Raw genomic sequence first — 14,178 nt, 5'->3', positions numbered from 1 at the left:
AACCTGTACGAGGGTCAAGAAGCAACAATAAGAACCAGACATGGCACAACCGAGTGGTTCAAAATTGGGAAAGGAGTATGACAAGGCTGCATATTGTCACCCTGCTTATTTAAGTTATATGCAGAGTACATCATGAGAAACGCCGGGTTGGATGAATCACAGGTCGGAATTAAGATTGCTGGGAGAATTATCAACAACCTCCGATATGCAGACGATACCACCCTAATGGCAGAAAGCGAAGAGGATCTAAAGAGCCTCTTGTTGAGGGTGAAAGAGGAGAGTGCAAAAGCTGGTTTGAAAGTCAACATTAAAAAAACGAAGATCATGGCATCTGGCCCCATCACTTTCTGGCATATAGAAGGGGAAGAAATGGAAGCAGTGACAGATTTTACTTTCTTGGTCTCCAAGATCACCGCAGACGGTGACTGTAGCCATGAAATTAATAGACGCTTGCTCCTTGGGAGGAAAGCTATGGCAAACCTAGACAGCATAGGAAGAAGCAGAGACATCACTTTGCCGACAAAGGTCCGTCTAATCAAAGCTCTGGTTTTCCCAGTAGTAATGTATGGCTGTGAGAGCTGGACTATAAGGAAGGCTGAGCGCCGAAGAATTGATGCTTTCGAACTGTGGTGCTGGAGAAGACTCTTACGAGTCCCCTGGACTGCAAGGAGGTCAAATCAGTCCATCCTCAAGGAAATCAACCCTGAGTGCTCATTGGAAGGACAGATACTGAAGCTGAAGCTCCAATATTTTGGCCACCTAATGCGAAGAGAAAACTCTCTGGAAAAGACCCTGATGCTGGGAAAGACTGAAGGCAAAAGGAGAAGAGGATGAGATGGCTAGATAGCATCACCGATGTAATGAATATGGACTTGAGCACACTCCAGGAGAGAGCGCAGGACAGGAAGGCCTGGCGTGCTATGGTCCATGGGGTCACGAAGAGTCGGACACGACTGAACGACTGAACAACAACAACCTTCATGTCACAGGCAATAAAGCTGTGAATACCAGATCTGCTGAGGACAAACAACAGGAAAGGGTTGTTGATTTGATGTCCCACTTGTGGTTTTCCCAGATATATTTGTCTGGTTGCTTTGGGAATAAGAATGCTGAACCAAAAGTCTGATCCAGTAGAGCTCTTCTTGATCTAATAAGGTGGTTTGCCAGGTAATGACAATCAAAAGAACCATGGAGAATAAAGTTCAACAGATTGCCTTACTGTCTTCCCATTAATGACAGTTAAAATTGGAATCAAGGGTAGGCATGGTTGGGCATCTGCCAAGGCAACACAAACTAGTAGGGGCCCACAGACAAGAGTCCCCCGGAGTTGCTCCTCTTCTTCACCATTGCATTCTTCCTGTTGAGCTGCCTCTCGCTCTGACCCAGGCAACACTGGTGGTGGTGAGGAGGAGCAGTAGATGACTAATCTAAGTCCCATTCATTTCAATGTGTCTACTCTAAGTAGGACTAACATTGGATACTACCCAAAGTTTTGGGCAGGAATATAGGACTTAAATAAAGTAATGCATCAGATCATTCCTTTAGATGCGAAGATTTATTTATTATCTTATTTGAAGGCACCAAGGGACAAGATACCAAGGGGCAAGTAAAAATAATCTTTTCATATGATTGCAGCAGCAAGACTCTTTGACGCTAAATACTGGACACAGAAAGAAATACCTTGATTAAGGGAGTGATATATTGAAGTACAGGAGTTAGCAACTCTGAAGACAATCACATGGTCTCTTTGGGTGAAACAAGACAGATATCGAATGTGAACAGATTTGAACAAGACCTGGCGCTTTTAAGAGATTCTGAAATGCTAAACAAAGTATCATGAGTTGGTTCCAGAGTAAGTTAGTTGCACTTGGTTGGTTCCCATTGAAATCAGTGGGACTTAACTTAGTCATGGCAAACTTTTCACATTGATTTCAATGACATCTAAATTCAACTAACTTAGTCTGGATCAAATCCAATAAGAGGTCATCTGCTTTCTTTACTGTAATTTAAAAGATATTAGTAGTGTTAGTGGTGTTTCTAGTAGCAGATTGGCGGGATTCAACCTAAGAAGTTCATAGACTGACTCAGAATTAGTTTGCTGGTATATTTTATATTATTTGGTTAAACCTTTTGTATGCTTACATTTTCATATGTTTTCTATAAGGTAAATATTTTAATGCTGTCACAGGATTGTTCAAGATGCTTAATATGTTTTAACATTTATGATGTGATGCTTCTTTATAGGACAATCTGAGATAGGTATTGGGCAAATTCCAGCAATTCCATACTGGTAAACATTACCAATATTTATCAATGTTAAGAGAATTACAATTTTGATGAACATTCAACACTAAGCTAAAAATACTCTAATACCCCTTTAACCTCTAAAGCCCTTTAACTATTTTAACAGTTCACTTTCTGGCTTTGTTTGTCATTGGAGATCTGTATCTTGTTCTTTAAGGCAGTTGATGATCTGTATCTTTCTCTGTCTCGTTCTTTAGCTGCACGCCTCACAATCTACGTGCTCCTCACAGCCATTCTGTCCCACGTCATTCTCTCCGCATCCAGTTCTTCACTGTCCGCAGTCCTCTCCAAAACCAGTTCCTTCCCAGTCCTGCTGGCCAACTCAGCTCCCTCCTCATCCAATCCTACTTAACCCCCCTCCCTCCTTCCAACCGCCTCTTACCTGTCCCTCCTCCTTCCCAACATTCCGTTATCATAGTACTTGCCACAATGATAATAGTCCTAAGGTGCAATCCTATTCCTGTTTAGACAGAAAAAAGTCCTACCACTCCCAGCATGCCCCAGCCAGCCATACTGCCTGGGAGTGGTAGGACTTTTTTCTGTCTAAACAGGCATAGGATTACACTCTTAACAGCATATGTCTAAAGAAACCATTTTGTATTTACATTTGTATTTCTAATTGAATATACAGTCTGGGCCAGAAATATTGGAACAAGGATAACTGTTTTGGCAGTTTGTACACCACCACATCAAAGTTGAAAGGAAGCACACCCAGATGGGAGCGAAGTCAGGACTTTCAGCTGTAATTCAAGGGGTTTGACAAAAGTGGGGCACTAACCATTCAGGAAGCACAGCCAGTGGCATACACACACACCCATCGTTGGTGGCTCATAAATAATGGAACAAACCAACATCATTTCAAACTGAAGGATCGCCTTTAATACCTGGATGAAAATCCTTTGCAGTCAATGACTGCCTGAAGTCTGGAACCCATGGACAGGATCAAATGCTGAGTTTCCTCCCTTGAGATGCTTTGCCAGGCCTTTACTGCAGCTGCCGCTTGTTTGTGGGTCTTTCTGCCTTCAGTCTGGTCTTCAGTAAGTGAGAAGCATGCTCTATTGGGTGGAGATCAGGTGACTGACTTGGCCAGTGAAGAACATCCCACTTCTTTGCCTTGAGAAACTTGGGTAGCTTTTGCTGTATGTTTTGGGTCATTATCCATCTGCAATATGAAGCAGCGTCCTTTCAGTTTGGCAGCATTTGGATGAATCTGAGCAGAAAGTATAGCCCTATACACTTCAGAAGTCATCCTGCTGCTTTTATCAGCACTCAGGTCATCAATAAACACCAGTGACCTGGCTCCATTGGCAGCCATACATGCCCATGCCATAACACTGCCTCCACCATGTTTGACAGATGATGTGGTATGCTTTGGATCATGAGCTCTTCCTTTCCTTCTCCATACTTTTCTCTTCCCATCATTCTGGTACAAGTTAATCTTGGTCTCATCAGTGCAAAGAATCTTATTCCAGAACTGGGCAGGCTTTTTTAGGTGTTTGCTGGCAAAGGCTAATCTGGCCTTTTGGTTCTTGAGCATTACCAGTGGTTTGCACCTTGTTGTGAACCCTCTGTATTTACATTCATAAAGCCGTCTCTTGACTGTAGATGTTGACAATGTCATGCCTACCTCCTCAAGAGCGTTCTTGACTTGGCTAGATGTTGTGAAAGGGTTCCTCTTCACCATGAGCAGAATTCTGCGGTCATCCACTTTAGTTGTCTTCCATGGTCTTCCGGGCCTTTTGCTGTTGCTGAGCTTGCCAGTTAATTCCTTCTTTTTCAGGATGTTCAAGACTGTTGTATTGGCCACTCCCACTGTTTCTGCTATCTGTCTGATGGGTTTATTTTGTTTCCTCAGCCTAATGATGGCCTTCTTCACTCGCATGGACACCTCTTTGGACCTCATGTTGGGAGTTCCAGTGAACAGCTACCAAATGCAAATGTAACACTCAGAACCACCTCCAGGCCTTTTCTCTGCTTGATTGGTCATGGGGTGCCCAGGAAAGAGGCCACACCTGGCCATGCAGCTGCTTGTCAGCCATTCATTCCATTACTTATGAGCCACCAACAATGGGTGTGTGTGTAAGCCACTGGCTGTACTTCCTGAATGGTGAGTGCCCCACTTTTGTCAAACCCCTTGAAATACAGCTGAAAGTCCTGACTTTGCTGCCATCTGGATGTGTTTCCTTCCAACTTCAATGTGGTGGTGTACAGAGGCCAACTGCCAAAACAGTTATTCTTGTTCCAATATTTCTGGCCCTGACTGTATAGTGATCATGATTAAAACTATGATTTTTTTTTAAAGAGAGATTGCCACTCTTCCCCTAATCATATGATTTCACAGCAAGCCCTACTGATATTGGCAGAACTTTCTTCTGCATATAAATAAATGTTTGGAGAGGAGGAGGAGAAGGGGAAGAAGAAGAAGAAGAAGAAGAAGAAGAAGAAGAAGAAGAAGAAGAAGAAGAAGAAGAAGAAGAAGAAGAGGAATTTTATTTATTAAACTTCTATATCATCCCATAGCCAAAGTTCTCTAGGCAGTTTACAGAGGAGGAGGAGGAGGAGGAGGAGATGATGGTGGTAGTTTTGCTAATGACATAAGAACAATATGTTAGCCTCTAGACCTAGTAGCCACTTGCTGAAGCTTTCCCTCAAAAAAGTTTAACAAAATGTCCCTTTCTTTTCCTTTGTTGTTAACCACTAGATGGTACTAGCTGGCTTATTGCTTTTCTCCCTCTTTGTTGCTGTCTTTGAACAATAGCTCAGGGCAAATGAAAGTATTGCTTCCTTTAATACACAGACAATATTCTGGTTGTCAATAGGCAATAGCCTTATTTTTTCCAGCCCAGTTGTTGTTTTAATATGTTTATATATATATATATATACAAACATACATACATACATATATGCGCGCGCGCACACACACACACACACACACACACACTGTGCTGAAGGGCTGCTAAGAGTGTGCATTTGAAAAGAGACAGCCAGCATAGGGATCAATGTTTAGGAAGCTGTAGCTAAAGGTGATTTAGCAATGATGCAAGGATCAAAATAACAGGCTGTGAGGAAGGAAAATTAGAAGGAAGATAAAGAAGTAACATATGTACATGAAGGAAATTAATCCTAAACACACTTACTAGGGAGCAAATGCCATAGGACTCAGTGGGACTTACTTCTGAGTCAGACATAGCATCAACGCCTAGCATAGTGGAGAAAATGCTGGGGTCCCACTCCCACTAAGGCTGATGGTGGCATCACTCCAGTGGTTTTATTTTATTTTATTTTTATTTACATCTTAATGACTGCTGCTGTAAAGTACTATGGGGCACACTCCCCCTGTTGCTGCCCACCCCACTGCAAAAAAAGGGGGGACAGAAAACAAGCCCAATTTGTCCATTCTAAGTCTCCATATCTATTGACCCCCAAACCTTAGTGCCAAAGCATGACTTTTTCTTCTTTATTATTTAAAAAAGAAAAATAGGGGTGGGGGCACACCCTGGGGGGGATATGTGGCCCATGGCCTGTGGGTTGCCGAACCCCTGCTCTGTAAAAAGAACCATCAAGATATCTGCAGACACCGTCATTTTCATTACCCTGGTATACTTCTGGGCCCAGAGACGTTCTGGGGAAATGAAAATGGTGTCCACTGGTTGTTGTTGTTGTTCAGTCGTTCAGTCTTGTCCGACTCTTCGCGACCCCATGGACCATAGCACGCCAGGCCTTCCTGTCCTGTGCTCTCTCCTGGAGTGTGCTCAAGTCCATATTCATTGCATCAGTGATGCTATCTAGCCATCTCATCCTCTGCCATCCCCTTCTCCTTTTGCCTTCAGTCTTTCCCAGCATCAGGGTCTTTTCCAGAGAGTTTTCTCTTCGCATTAGGTGGCCAAAATATTGGAGCTTCAGCTTCAGTATCTGTCCTTCCAATGAACACTCAGGGTTGATTTCCTTTAGGATTGATTGATTTGACCTCCTTGCAGTCCAGGGGACTCGTAAGAGTCTTCTCCAGCACTACAGTTTGAAAGCATCAATTCTTCGGTGCTCAGCCTTCCTTATAGTCCAGCTCTCACAGCCATACGTTACTACTGGGAAAACCAGAGCTTTGATTAGATGGACCTTTGTCGGCAAGGTGATATCTCTTACTATGCTGTCTAGGTTTGCCATAGCTTTCCTCCCAAGGAGCAAGTGTCTTTTAATTTCATGGCTACAGTCACCGTCTGCGGTGATCTTGGAGCCCAAGAAAATAAAATCTGTCACTGCTTCCATTTCTTCCCCTTCCATATGCCAGGAAGTGATGGGGCCAGATGCCATGATCTTAGTTTTTTTAATGTTGAGTTTCAAACCAGCTTTTGCACTCTCCTCTTTCACCCTCAACAAGAGCTCTTTAGATCCTCTTCGCTTTCTGCCATTAGGGTGGTATCATCTGTGTATCTGAGGTTGTTGATAATTCTCCGGGCAATCTTAATTCCGACCTGTGATTCATCCAACCCGGCATTTCTCATGATGTACTCTGCATATAAGTTAAATAAGCAGGGTGACAATATACAGCCTTGTTGTACTCCTTTCCCAATTTTGAACCAATCAGTTGTTCCATGTCTGGTTCTTACTGTTGCTTCTTGACCCTCGTACAGGTTTCTCAGGAGACAGGTAAGGTGGTCTGGTACCCCCATCTCTTTCAGAATTTGCCACAGTTTGTTGTGATCCACACAATCAAAGGCTTTAGCGTAGTCAATGAAGCAGAAATAGACATTTTTCTGGAATTCTCTTGCTTTCTCCATGATCCAGTGAATGTTGACTATTTGATCACCTTACCCAGAGCCCCCTCAAACCTGGCACCAGCCCTGTTCTGATCCTACCCAGTGCGAGTAAAAAACTGAGAAGAAGCACAATGTAAAAAAATAGGTGGAGACATAGGTATGAATTGAGTTGCAAAAGATAAGAGGACTGTAGGAAATTGTCAAGAAGCTAGACAAGAACTTTATTATCTCTGTCAAATAAGAACAGAACAAAGGAAACTCCTGACTCCATGCTGGTATAACTAAATCAAGTGCAATTTAGCGACTAGGGGGGAATCCTATGCATGTTTAGACAGAAAAAAGTCCTACAAGGCACAGCATGCCCCAGCTGGGAATTGTTATAGGACTTTTTTTTGTCTAAACATCCATAGCATTGCACTCTCCCTGGGAATAAGCCTCATTAAGTTCAATTAACTTCTGAGTGGATAATCACTAGGGATTGACAGATCAGTCTGTTTCCAGTTTGTGTCAATTTCACATCACTTGATTTATAACCCAGTTACATCCTATTTCTGCATTAATATGCAGGTTTTTTAAAAATCTGCATGAAAATATGTATATACATGCACATTTAGACATGTAGTTTGAATATATTTCCCACCAAAAAAAGGAATTCCTAAACACATTTCATCTAAATGTATGCATTTCTAAATGTGTTTTCCCCCTTAAAATATGCACTTCCCAACATACCTTATGTTCAGCCATAAATGGCATCACAAAATTTGGAGAAAAGCAAAATCAAAAGAATAATTATGTTCCACACTACACATCCGTCCAGGAAGTGTGATCAGGTCCGTTTGCATCAGAATTCGCAAATTCCGCAAGCATCCCTTATCATGACATTGTCCGCACATCTTCCCCCCGTTGTTTAATGAAGCAAAATGGATCAGCACCATTGAAATATTTGGTCATTCTGGTAATCAATCAGGCACTTATTTCTAACCTTCAAAGCCTTCTGAATAACTCAACCAGAGCAATATTGGCTTAGGTATGTTCTGAAGTACTTTGGCCACATAATGAGAAGACAGGATACCCTGGATAAGTTGCTGATGTTAGGGAAAGTGGAAGGCAAAAGGAAGAGGGGCCAACCAAGGGCAAGATGGATGGATGATATTCTGGAGGTGGCAGACTCGACCTTGGGGGAGCTGGGGGTGGCGACGGCCGACAGGAAGCTCGGGCGTGGGCTCGTCCATGAAGTCATGAAGAGTCGGAAGCGACTGAGCAAATAAACAACAACAACAAATGTTTTGTGAGTAGTCACAATAGATATCTGAATGGATAGATACCAGAGTAGATTTCTGAAAGGTCCAGGCTCCAGGTTTTGAGGGTCCATCCTCAACGGATCCCCTCCCTCAGCAAGTCTATCTTCTCATCGCCATTGTCACCAGCTGCTGTTACTCCTCATCCTCTTCCTCATTATTGCTACCACTTGCTTGGCTCACAGGCAGTGGAATTTGCTGCTGCTCCTTCTCACTACCACCATTGTCTGGGCCAAAGCGAGAGGCCCATGAACAAGCAGGTGGCAATTGTGAAGAAGAGAAGGTTCAACTCCATGGAGCTTTTGTCCATGGGTCCCTACTGGAATGTAGGCCATTGGCAGGTACCCAACCATATCTACCCTGTATGTGTGGTCTGTGAGCATCAAAAAGAACAAAACAGAATAGGTGTAAGGGAATTATATGTGTAAAAAGGTGACAAAATTTTTAATATAAATACTAATATTTCACATAAAATTCAAAACAGCTGATTAGCAATCCATCAATGTATCACATACACATAGTTACAAGACTGATTGTAATTTTTTCCCATCATGCATCTTCATCATGTGGCTGGTAACTGAATGCAAAAAAGCGGGGAAAAAACATTCCTTCCTACATTCAAAGATGATTAGTTCCTTCTGTCTATTGTAGCCATTTACCATACCCACAAAGAAATAAACAGGACTGTTGTTTTGAACAGTTTTGTAGATACTGGCACACCAGCTAAGTTCTGCAAAAGGCTTGGATGCTGTGGTTATGGTAAACAGCTGCTATAGACGGAAGGAACTAATCATCATTGAATGTAAGAGGGAATGTTCTTTTCCCCCTTTTTGCATTCAGCTACCAGCCGTATGATAAGGATCAAGGATTTATATAGGTAATATTTACTGGTTCCATGTAGGAAGTTTAAAATCATGAAAACGTTGTTTTAGTAAAGGCTGGAATTATCATTTATATTTTTCCCACTGAAGAGGACAAAACGCATTCGGTCAAAATGCATTTGGGACATAGGCATTGTATATTTGTACAGCATTTTGATATGGAAACCAATGTTGTCACTATGTATATATGACATGTGATACTAGTGCTTTGTCAACTGCACCGGCTTCTAGTCTATTTCTGAGCCCAATTCAAATTGGCATCGACCTTTAAGGGAGCAATCCTGTGGCCTCTAGACAGAACCTGTGGGGATCATAGGATATTTCAAATTCCTGGATCTGAGGTTGGAGCCAGGAATCTGAGCTCCCCACCCCCTCCCCCTCACAACTGGCATGGAGAGAATCGCAAAAGTGACCTCAGAGAGGAAGCAAAGAGGGCCTGCCAGTGGCCAGCTTATGATGTATCATCAGGCCTCCTCAGCCTCCTTCCCTCCTGCTCCAATGCACCCCAGCTAGACAGGTGAAAATGTAGAGTGGGAGGAGTGCAGAGGCAAATATTGACTCTGCTGCTCCTCCCACACTGCATTGGATGGCCATAAGCCTCTAAAGTTTGGAGACTTATGGCCATCCCCATAAGACTGCACCTTTAGGCACCAAAGGGTTTGGAGCCAGAGTATCGAAAGCAACATTTCATCCTGTATGTACTTGCTTGGACCCTTAGATCATCTTAGGAAGCTTTCCTTCGGGTGCTCCCATCAAAGGAAGTTAGGCAAGTGGCTATAAGAGAGAGGGCCTTCTTAGTTGTGGCACCCTGTTTATGGAATGTCATCCCAAAGAGGCTCACTTGGCACCTACACTGTTATATTGCTATCACCTTTCTTTTCTCCCAGGGATTTTAGATTTTCTGGCTGTTTTTATATATTTTTCATTGTTTTTTTTCTGTGCTGTTGGTTGCTTTTTTGTATTTTATTTTATTCTTTTAGTTTTATGTGATCTGCTCAATGAACTTTTGTTACTGGGAAGATTAAAAAGTATGGGTTGGATCCAGGATCTGCCTTCTATGGCATGAATCCACATGGGTTTGGGGGATCCCTCCTTCACCCGCCCCCATAACTCACCCCGTTCAGCTGGGTCTCCAAGCACTCTGTGTAGCACTTTCAGGAGGCTGGAGGGGCTGCTGTGGAGAGGAGGGGGTGGGGAAGTCAGCTTCCATCAGCCCAGTTGCATCTACCTAAATCTGGATCCAACCCATAATAAATAAATACATTGTCTTATCCTGGATTTCCTAGGATCAGCAAGAGTAAACTACTTGAAGGTTCTGTCTTCTCTTTCATACCTGAACCAACTATATATGAGTTCACTCAGCCTGAGGCTTTCTATTTTTCAACTTTCCAATTGCTTAGTTCTTCCGTTTCAGCAATGCATTAGCGTAAGCCTTTTATGTTGAAAAGCACTATTTACTCTTTCAAATGCTGAGAATTTTACATAATTCTCAAGGCTTATCTTCTTAAAACATGATTGTGTGTGCAGGCCTCTGGAATGAGTAGTGACTTCATTCTTGGTACTGCCCAGAATTTGGATTCATTTAAAAGTAAGTTTAAATGCAAATACATTCTTATTGGCTTGAACTACAGGCCCATTATTTGCATTTTTTTTTTTTTTATGAAACGTGCTTGCTTTCTGGAATCCATGAAGAAGGAATAGGGTAACCAGGTGCAAAGGAAGGCAGGGCTTCTGTGCCCTATCAACAATAGTTCACCAATTTGAATTGGGCTCAGAAAGAGTTCACAACAATAGTTGTGTTGAAGTGATTTTCAGAAGGCATGTTGGCCTCTCTCATCCCTGTATCAGAGGTGAGGAACACATGGCCCTCTGGATATTGTTGGATGGCAGCTCTTATCATGCCTCACCATTGGCTGTGTTGGCTAGGGCTGATGGGAGTTCCACCAACATCTGGAAGGCCACATGTTCCACACCTGCTGTATTGGAAGCTTCACATGCCCAAACTCCTTCATCTACACAATCTGTGCACAAGTGGCCTTTCGAAATTGTTCACCCTATTTGTAGGTAGAGAAACTGGAGGGTGTCAGGAATGAATCTAAACATGTGGAGATGTCTGGCAGCTCAGATTCGGAATAAGAATGGGAACAGAAAGAACAGAGGGAGGCACCCTCCTTAGTGAGCCCAGATATGGTGAGACTTTCTTCCCAGGACTTTGACGCACAGATAGCCCAGGCTGAACTGCTCCCCCATTCCTCTACCATGAGAACTCAAGATTCAGAGGAGGGCAAGGGGCATGACTTGAGAGATGCTAGAGTCCGTTGCAGAGTGAAGTGGGAAACGTTAGGGGCAAGGCTCAGACATTCCACCAGGTTGGCCACTTGTGGAAGCCAACATAGGAGGGAGCCACCCTAAGGCAGGGGCATCCCTGTAAAGCAAGTCTGGCCATGACGTTCATGCCCAGACTGCTGGCAACTTCTCTAACTTCCACTTCGTATCCTCTATTGATATTTGTAGTAAGTTCCTTGACCATATGCCAATCAGTCTCAAGCTGCAGTCCTGCCCTTCAGCCTGTACTTTGCCTTTGCCAGTGGGGTCATAGACCCTCTTTCGGGAGAAGACTGAGCCAAAGTAGGAATTGAGTGCTTCTGCCTTTTCTTTCTTTGAATGAGTTCAATTTTCCAGGGCCAGATGAACTACATCCTAGAGTAATAAAGGAACTGGCAGAAGAACTCTCACAACCACTGTCTATTACCTTTGAGAAATCATGGAGGACAGGTGAAGTGCCAGATGACTGGAGGAGGGCTAATGTTGTCCCTATCTTCAAAAAGGGCAGAAACGAGGAACCTGGAAATTGCAGACCAGTCAGCCTGACATCAATCCCTGGGAAAATTCTGGAGCAGATGATAAAGCAATCCATCTGTAGGCATCTTGAAAACAATGCAGTGATTACTCGAAGCCAACATGGATTTGCCAAGAACAAATCCTGCTAGACAAATCTGATCTCATTTTTTATCAGGTAACCTCCCTTGTGGACTGTGGGAATGCTGTGGACATAATATACCTCGACTTCAGCAAAGCTTTCGACAAAGTGCCCCATGATATCCTGATTAGCAAACTAGCTAAAAGTGGGCTAGACGAAACAACGATCAGGTGGATCCACAGTTGGCTACAGGATCAGACTCAAAGAGTGCCTATCAATGGGACCTTCTCAAACTGGGGAGAGGTAATGAGTGGGGTACTGCAGGGCTTAGTCCTGGGCCCAGTGCTCTTCAACGTTTTTATTAATGACTTGGAGGAGGAGGTGCAGAGAATGCTGATCAAATTTGCAGATCACACAAAATTGGGCGGGGTAGCTAATACCCTGGAAGACAGAAACAAAATTCAAAGTGATCTTGATAAGGCTGGAGCTCTGGGCAGAAAAAAAACAGAATGAAACTTAACAGAGATAAATGCCAAGTTCTGCACCTAGGAAAAGAAACCAAATGCACAGTTACAAGATGGGGGATACGTGGCTCAACAACACTACAAGTGAGAAAGATCTTGGAATTTTTGTAGATCACAAGCTGAATATGAGGCAACATGTGATGTGGCTGCAAAAAAGACAAATGCTATTTTGGGCTGCATTAATACAAGTATAGCTTCCAAATCATGCGAAGTACTAGTTCCCCTCCACTCAGCACTGGTTAGGCCTCATCTTGAGTACTTTGTCCAGATCTGGACAACACACTTTAAGAAGGATGCAGACCAACTGGAAAAGGTTCAGAGGAGGGCAACAAAGATGATCAGGGGACTGGAAACAAAGCCCTATGAGGAAAAACTGAAAGAACTGGGCATGTTTAATCTTGAGAAGAGAAGACTGAGGGGAGATATGATAGCACTCTTCAAGTACTTGAAAGGTTATCACAGAGAGGAAGGCCAGCATCTCTTCTTGATCATCCCAGAGTACAGGACATGGAATAATGGGCTCAAGTGACAGGAAGCCAGATTCCAGCTGAACATCAGGAAAAACTTCCTGACTGTTAGAGCAATACGACAATGGAACCAATTACCTAGGGAAGTGGTGGGCTCTCCCACACTGGAGGCATTCAAGACAAAGCTGGACAGCCATCTTTCAGGAATGCTTTGACATGGATTCCTGCATTGAGCAGGGGGTTGGACTCGATGGTCTTATAGGCCCCTTCCAACCCTACTATTCTATGATTCTATGAGACATATGCCATGCTGGAAAATATACACGGGGAAAAGTTGAATGGAATGGGGGACAATATGCTAAATGTTACGTACTAATATAAATTACACAAATTGTTGTTATCCCTGTTGTGGAATCATTTGCATGTTTTTCTGAACAGTGGGGGGGGATTGGAATCCATCTGTGAATGGATGCCTGAACGAATGATGCCACACAATCCATGAAATATACATGAGATGGATTTCACAAAACCTAGACATCCCTAGGAAAACCTCAGGAGCGTATGCCACCCTCAGAAGTGCTCCCTCTGATAATAATCATGGAGACTAGGCAGGCACATAAGGGCTGAGATAAATTTCTCTTATATGTAGAGAAATTTCTGCAAAGTGGCTTCCTTTTTCTTCTAAGGGTGGGGGAAGGTAGAAAAAAATCAGAAATTTTCTCAGAAAATGTCTTCTGATAAATTTCTGCTCAAGTCTATAAAGGTACAGGAGTCTATAAAGTTCATTCCATAAAGTTCATACTTGCATCTATCTAGCTTAAGAAGAAATGCTCCATTTACATGTATTGCCTGTATAGTTTCCTTTTGCTCCCATGGTTATACACTAGCCCTATTCAGGCATTCTTTATGTGATAAACAAAGGTAAAACAAAGGCATGAGGAGAAGGGGTGCTCCAGTCCCACCCCTCTCCTCCACCACATTTGTCGCTCTGTACTTATGGAGGGTGTCTGAAGAGGATAGCCTCCTGTAT

At 43.1% G+C, this 14,178-nt stretch overlaps 1 long non-coding RNA gene across 3 annotated transcripts in view; it reads right to left on the bottom strand.

Moving 5' to 3' along the window:
- The window catches only part of LOC146349588 (uncharacterized), an 84,163-nt gene that overhangs the window by 53,248 nt on the left and 16,737 nt on the right, over nucleotides 1-14,178 (bottom strand). For 2 of the 3 annotated variants that reach the window (XR_014789022.1, XR_014789023.1), the window contains exon 3: nucleotides 6,944-8,314. The exons of the other annotated variant lie outside the window; for it this stretch is intronic. This is a non-coding gene — a long non-coding RNA (uncharacterized LOC146349588). Of the gene's footprint in view, nucleotides 1-6,943; nucleotides 8,315-14,178 lie in introns of those variants that run through there. 3 annotated transcript variants of the gene reach the window in all.

Source organism: Heloderma suspectum, chromosome 3, assembly GCF_057233095.1.
Source record: "Heloderma suspectum isolate Gila_16-S chromosome 3, 16-S_ref, whole genome shotgun sequence".
NCBI lineage: Eukaryota > Metazoa > Chordata > Lepidosauria > Squamata > Helodermatidae > Heloderma > Heloderma suspectum.
This window is presented reverse-complemented; position numbering and strand designations above follow the sequence as displayed.